We start from the raw sequence: 7,166 nt of genomic DNA on the forward strand, positions 1-7,166 counted from the left end.
GTGCCTGCACCCAGTTTCGAAACACCGTTCACTGCCCAGTTTCGAAACACTGTTTCGGAATATAAATGGAGTCTTACAAAAAATATTTCTTGCGTTTTACACATATTCAAATCATATTTTCGTCAAATAAAATTTGTCCAAAAAGATAGAGCTCATCGATCGATCATTTGCCAAATCCAAATCCAAATCAGAAGCCGAGCCGAGCGAGCAACGACGACGACGGCGCGAGGCATCTCTATTTTTTTGCCTCACTTATCATGTGGAGTAAGTGTTCGTTAATATAAACACTACAAGGTTTCCTTCTCCCACCAATGTGGGAGAATTAGTGGACTTTCCACTTTGGGAGTATACCTTCTAAATTAGTATCTCCTTCCTTCCACAATTATTCTCCATTTTTTCCGTTCACACTTCATTCATATACTATGAACCCAACAATCTCCCACATGAATGGTGAATGGCTATTTTTCGTAAAAGTTTTACGGACAAGTATGTGATCATCAAGCAAAGACTGATTGCATCTGGATAAGTGAGTTTCCCTTTGAACTTTTCATAGTGAACATGCATCGGATGCACTCGGTCAATCGGTAGATTTGATATCGTTGAACCGTCGAGCTTTAATGTACACCTAGACAACAATGTCACACAACCAGCCTTTTACCGTTTATGGTTCTTACGGTTTTGTTCTTTTCAGCCATGAACACGTCCCGGTTTTCATGAGAGCTTAGAGAATAGGCCTTTACTAACATTCTCTTTGAAGCGGCTTCCACTTCACCCACACATAGGTGATTTCTAAACGTTCAATCCTGTAGATTACACTGTTTGGTCAAATCTGCTAAACTTAGATAATCATTAAAAGACTTTTCACCTTAAGTCTTATCCTTGTTTACTATACATTGTCTACATCATGAGAATGGGTTGAGTATTTGACAATGTTGAACCTGTCAGACACAACTTTGTTTGATCTCCTTGAACCTAGCTCTTGGGATCTCCAGTCTGCTAGGTAGAGTTACCGCCATGCTGACTTGTCCTAGGCCTTAAACCCATTCTCTTGGATGTCCTTTCTACTCCTTCTCTAGATAGATCTTTTGTAAGTGGATCTGACACATTATCCTTTGACTTTATATAGTCTACAGTGATAATTCCACTAGAGAGAAGGTCTCTAACGGTATTATGTCTTTGTCTTATATGACGAGATTTATCGTTATACATCATGCTCTCTGCCCTACCTATTGCCGCTTGGCTATCACAGTGTACACATACTGGTGCCACTGGCTTGGGCCAATACGGAATATCTTCCAAGAAATTTTGGATCCATTCTGCTTCTTCACCGGCTTTATCTAATGCGATAAATTCAGATTCCATTGTAGAACGATCAATACAAGTCTGTTTGGATGATTTCCAAGAGACTGCTCCTCCACCGATAGTGAATACATATCCACTTGTGGATTTTACTTCGTTCGATTCGGTAATCCAATTTGCATCACTATATCCTTCAAGTACCGTAGGATATTTATTGTAGTGCAAAGCATAATTTTGAGTGTATTTAAGATACCCCAAAACTCTTTTCATTGCCATCCAGTGAGTTTTGTTGGGATTACTCGTGTACCGACTCAATTTACTGATAGCGCATGCTATGTCTGATCGTATATAGTTCATTATATACATTAAATAACCCAATACTCTTGCGTACTCCAATTGTGAGTCACTTTCACCGTCATTCTTTCGAAGTGCAAAGCTCGCATCCAATGGAGTCTTGGCAATACCGAATTCCATATACTTGAACTTGTCAAGTACCTTTTCGATATAATGAGACTGTGACAATGCCAACCCTTGTGGAGTTTGATGAATTTTTATACCTAAGATCATATCTGCAACTCCAAGGTCCTTCATATCAAACTTGCTCTCGAGCATTCATTTTGTTGCATTTATGTCAGAAATGTCTCTACTGATGATCAACATATCATCCACATATAAACATACAATGACTTGGTGATTTGAAGTGTCTTTAATATAAACACGTTTATCACATTCATTTATTTTGAATCCGTTTGCGAACATGGTTTGGTTAAACTTTGCATGCCATTGCTTAGGTGCTTGTTTTAGTCCATAAAGTGACTTAACAAGTTTGCACACCTTATTTCTTTTCCTGGAACCACAAAACCCTCAGGTTGTTCCATGTATATTTCTTCCTTCAAATCTCCATTTAGGAATGTGGTCTTCACATCCATTTGATGGATTTGAAGATCATATACCGCCGTCAAGGCAATTAACATTCGAATCGAGGTTATCCTTGTTACCGGCGAGTATGTATCAAAGTAATCAAGGCCTTCCTTATGTTTGAAGCCTTTTACTACATGTCTTGCCTTATATTTGTCAATAGTTCCATCTGCCTTCATTTTTCTTTTGAAGATCCATTTAGACCCTAAAGGTTTATTTCCGGGAGGAAGGTCAACCAATTCCCATGTATGGTTGTTTAAGATTGAATCAATCTCACTATTGACTGCCTCTTTCCAAAGGGATGAGTCTGACGAAGACATCGCTTCTTTAAATGTTTGAGGCTCATTTTCTAAGAGAAATGTTACAAAATCCGATCCAAACGAAGTTGACGTTCTTTGACGTGTACTACGTCTTGGATTTTATTCATTATGTACATTCTCACTTGGTTCATCTCGAGGTCGTTTAGATCCTTCACTAGACTGTTCATGTCTAATTTTATACGGGTAAATGTTTTCAAAGAATTCAGCATTGTCTGATTCAATTACCGTATTTTCGCTAATATTCAAATGTTCGGATTTATGAACCAAAAATCGACATGCTTTACTACTCTTAGTATATCTTATGAACACGCAGTCCACCGTTTTAGGTCCTATCTTAACCCTTTTAGGTATAGGAACTTGAACCTTCACTAGACATCCCCACACTTTGAAATATTTCAAGTTAGGTTTCCTTCTTTTCTATTTTTCGTAAGGAATTGATTGTGTCTTACTATGGGGAACTCTGTTGAGTATACGATTGGCCGTAAGGATAGCCTCCCCCCATAAGTTTTGCGGTAAACCAGAACTTATAAGTAAGACATTCATCATTTCCTTTAAATTTTGCTTTTTTCTTTCCGCAATTCCATTAGATTGAGGTGAATACTAGGTCGTAGTTTGATGGATTATTCCATTCTCTACACATATTTGTGCAAAGGGAGATTCATATTATCCTCCCCTATCACTTCTTATCATTTTGATCTTTTTGTCTAACTGATTTTCAACTTCAGTCTTATATTGCCTAAACGCATCTATTGCTTCATCCTTACTATTTAGCAAGTAGACATAATAGTATCTAGTGCAATCGTCAATAAAAGTTATGAAATACTTTTTCCCACTACGAGATGGTGTTGACTTCATATCACAAATGTCAGTGTGTATTAAGTCTAAGGGATTGAAATTCCTTTCAACGGACTTATAAGGATGCTTCGCATACTTCGATTCCACACACGTTTGACACTTTGATTTATTGCACTCAAAGTTTGGCAAAACTTCTAAGTTAATCAATTTTCATAACGTTTTGTAATTAACATGGCCCAAACGTTCATGCCATAAATCATAAGACTCAAGCAAATAAAACGAATTCAACCTTTTATTCATTTCAACAGTCATTACATTCATCTTATAAAGGCCCTCCGTGAGATAGCCTTTTCCTACATATATTTCTCCTTTGATAACTATAATTTTTCCAGAAACGGTTACACATTTGAATCCGTTCTTATCTAGGAGTGAAACAGAAATTAAGTTCCTACGTAACTCCGAAATATATAGCACATTGTTTAGTGTCAATACATTGTCGGAAGTTATCTTTAGACAAATTTTTTTTGTTCCCTCCACCTTAGCAGTAGCGGAGTTGGCCATGTAAAGCATTTCTTCTACTTGAGCTGGAGCAAATGACGAGAACAACTCTTTGTTTGCGCAAACATGGCGTGTGGCACCAGAATCCATCCACCATTCACGTGGATTCCCCGGCAAGTTGCATTCCGTGAACATAGCACATAGATCGTCATAATCTTTGTTGGACTCAATTAGATTCGCTTGGTCCTTTTTCTTTCCTTTCTTCGGGGCTCGACAGTCTGTGGACTTGTGGCCAATTTTGCCACAGTTGAAGCATTTTCCCTTGAACTTTTTCTTGGGTTGATTGCTTTCATGTTCAACTTTCTTTCTTTTCTTCGAGTTGTTTTGGCCATCTTCGACAATATGTGCTTCATTCATTGTAGAATTTCCCTTTTACCTTTCGGCAGCTTTATTGTCCTCTTCAATATGAAGTCGGACAATAAGATCTTCAACGGTCATCTCCTTGCGTTTTTGCTTTAAGTAGTTTTTGAAGTCTTTCCACAAAGGTGGTAGCTTCTCAACTATTGCTGCTACTTGGAAAACATCATTCACAATTAAACCTACAAAACAGTTTATGTGAGTATTTAAAACATTTTTAATTTGTTCAACTAAGGTATTTTTCAAAGAAATACCTTCTGTTAGGAGATCATGTATGATGACTTGCAACTCCTGTACTTGAGAGACAACAGATTTGCTATCAATCATTTTGAAGTCCAGGAACCGTGAAACAAGGAATTTCTTAATGCCCGCATCCTCCATTTTATATTTCCGTTCAAGTGCCCCCCACAGTTCCTTTGATGTCTTAGTTCCACTATAGACATTGTAGAGGTCGTCTTGGAGACCACTCAGAATATAGTTCCTGCAAAGGAAATCCGAGTGTTTCCAAGCTTCTACAATAACGAAGCGGTCTTTGTCCGAGGTTTCCTCGGGCACCTCAGGAGCGTCTTCGCTAGTGAACCATTATAGACATAGAGTGGTGAGGTAAAAGAATATCTTTTGTTGCCACCGCTTGAAGTCAATGCCAGAAAATTTTTCGGGCTTCTCCGCCGGTGCCATCGTTGGCGGAGCATATGTGCGACTTGATATGGCAATATTATTTGCCCTACAGACGTAGTCGCATCCATCATTTGACAGTCAGTTGTCATTTTTCCTGTCATCACAAGACAAAAAACTTAGTATTTTTCAGAATATTATTTATAAAGTTAAATAACTTGAAACAATTCTTCTTGTTTCTAGTTAACGATGAAGTTTTTATTACTTCGAATCGTTAACCGAATGAACCTTAACTTGTGATGAAATTTTTATGTCTTCTAATCACTAGTTAAATTCAAGCAGAGTAGAAAGCCTAAGTTTTAATCTCCAAAAACAAGCAATACAGATTCTGTAAGATTATTCCTTAAGATTGTTATTTTCCACAATACGGGTACGTAGAATCTGTATAATAGAATAACAACTTCAACTCGAGTTCAAGTATGAACAAGAACACAGTGAAGTTGAACAAATACCCTCAACACAAGATCAAAATGATCTTTACAAGAGGTGCATTTTATATTTCAAAAATATAGATGAAATAGAAATTGTTAAGGCCAAGTCGTCCGAATTCACGGACTTTCCTTAAGGAATAATTCCCCTCACTGTACCCGAGGTTATGGAATCTTCCTCTCAGGATAAAATGGCCTTCAATCCGACTATAGCGGTACCTCAAATAGGCGGATTCTTCGAACACACTCGCGGTTTGAATGATCACACTTAGAGTATTTTTAAGAAGAAGAAGAAGCTTGTAATTCTGAAAATTTTCTCTCTTAACCTGTGGAAGAAAGCAAGTTATTTATAGCCACAACATGCCTCTTCTGAAGAGAGGCAATGGTTCAATCCAAAGGTTGCACCTTTGCTGTAAGTTTATGTCTGTTCATGAAAGATTGCATCTTTTCCTGAACAGTCATCTTCTTTCATGAATCAGTGTGTCCTTTTGCTGAATGGTTGCATCAGTTTGTTCAACCAGTACATCAGTTCAGAAACAATACAGCAGTTTTGAAGCAGCATTAGTTCAAAAACAGTGCTTGCACCCAGTTTCAAAACACTGTTCACTGCCCAGTTTCGAAACGCTGTTTCAGAATATCAATGGAGTCTAACAGAAAATATTTCCTGCGTTTTACACATATTCAGAAATCAACAAATATGATAGAAATAAAAGTTTATATTTTCCGCATCAACATAATCATTGTAATATAAGTTGATGCAGTTGCCCTCAACATATTTTGCTTATTCATAATTCCTCCATGATATATTTTAATTATGATAGAAAGGGGTCAGTTGGTTATTGGTCAAAAAACCAAGCCAATTTAATCGATTTTTGATTTATTGAAATCAAACCAAACCAAATATAATATAATATATATATTTATTGATTTGGTTGTTATTAGTTTTGGTTCGGTTATTAATCATACACAAAAATAATTTTAAAAAATGATTGATTCAAAGGGAACAAAAAGACAACAATTCATTGAAAAAGAATTGTTGATGTTTTGATTTATAATCTTGTCTTCCTTTATCTTTGCATTACCTAGTTTGGGAACAAATCAAAGGTAACTAGTGTTTCAGCTGATTAAGACAGGAGGCTTGATAGATGTTTGATATTCTTGTGATATGGAAGGTTTTTGGTTTATGAAATGGCGGAAATGATTACATCAAGTCGTATAGAACAGTATATTTTAAGTCCCTTTTTTCTTAATTATTTTCATTTCCTGAGTACGTACGTACTGCAGTTGTGTTGTTCTCTATGACATGATATGAATTCAATTCAAGGCTGGTGTATGTGAAACTAACTCACGTTTTACAATGATTTGTTGTTAATAGAGGGAAGGATCGGAACTATCAAAGGTAGCACGCACTCCCGCTGGTCCATCTAGTATCAATCAGATCAGTTGACGACAGAGGCGAAGAGGTAACTCATTCTTAGTAGCTATACATATATACTAGCTAGCACGCACTATTCTGCGTGTGTGCTCTTGTGATATTTCAGAATGAAAATTTTGAGGTTGGAGGGACAAATATAATGGTTCCGCCATGATTAATTTTTTTCTACCTACTCCAACATTATTTTGTATAATGTACTACTAGTTTGATTTGGACCACTAGATAGATCACCATTCAGTACAATAATTTCATAGGGCCGGATTTGTGGACGGACTGACTGTATCCTCCACACTATACCATTTAAGGTATATGATGCATTGCTAACACAAAACACGAATATATATATATATATATATATATATATATATATATATATATATA

Source organism: Capsicum annuum, chromosome 3 (genome assembly GCF_002878395.1).
Source record: "Capsicum annuum cultivar UCD-10X-F1 chromosome 3, UCD10Xv1.1, whole genome shotgun sequence".
NCBI lineage: Eukaryota > Viridiplantae > Streptophyta > Magnoliopsida > Solanales > Solanaceae > Capsicum > Capsicum annuum.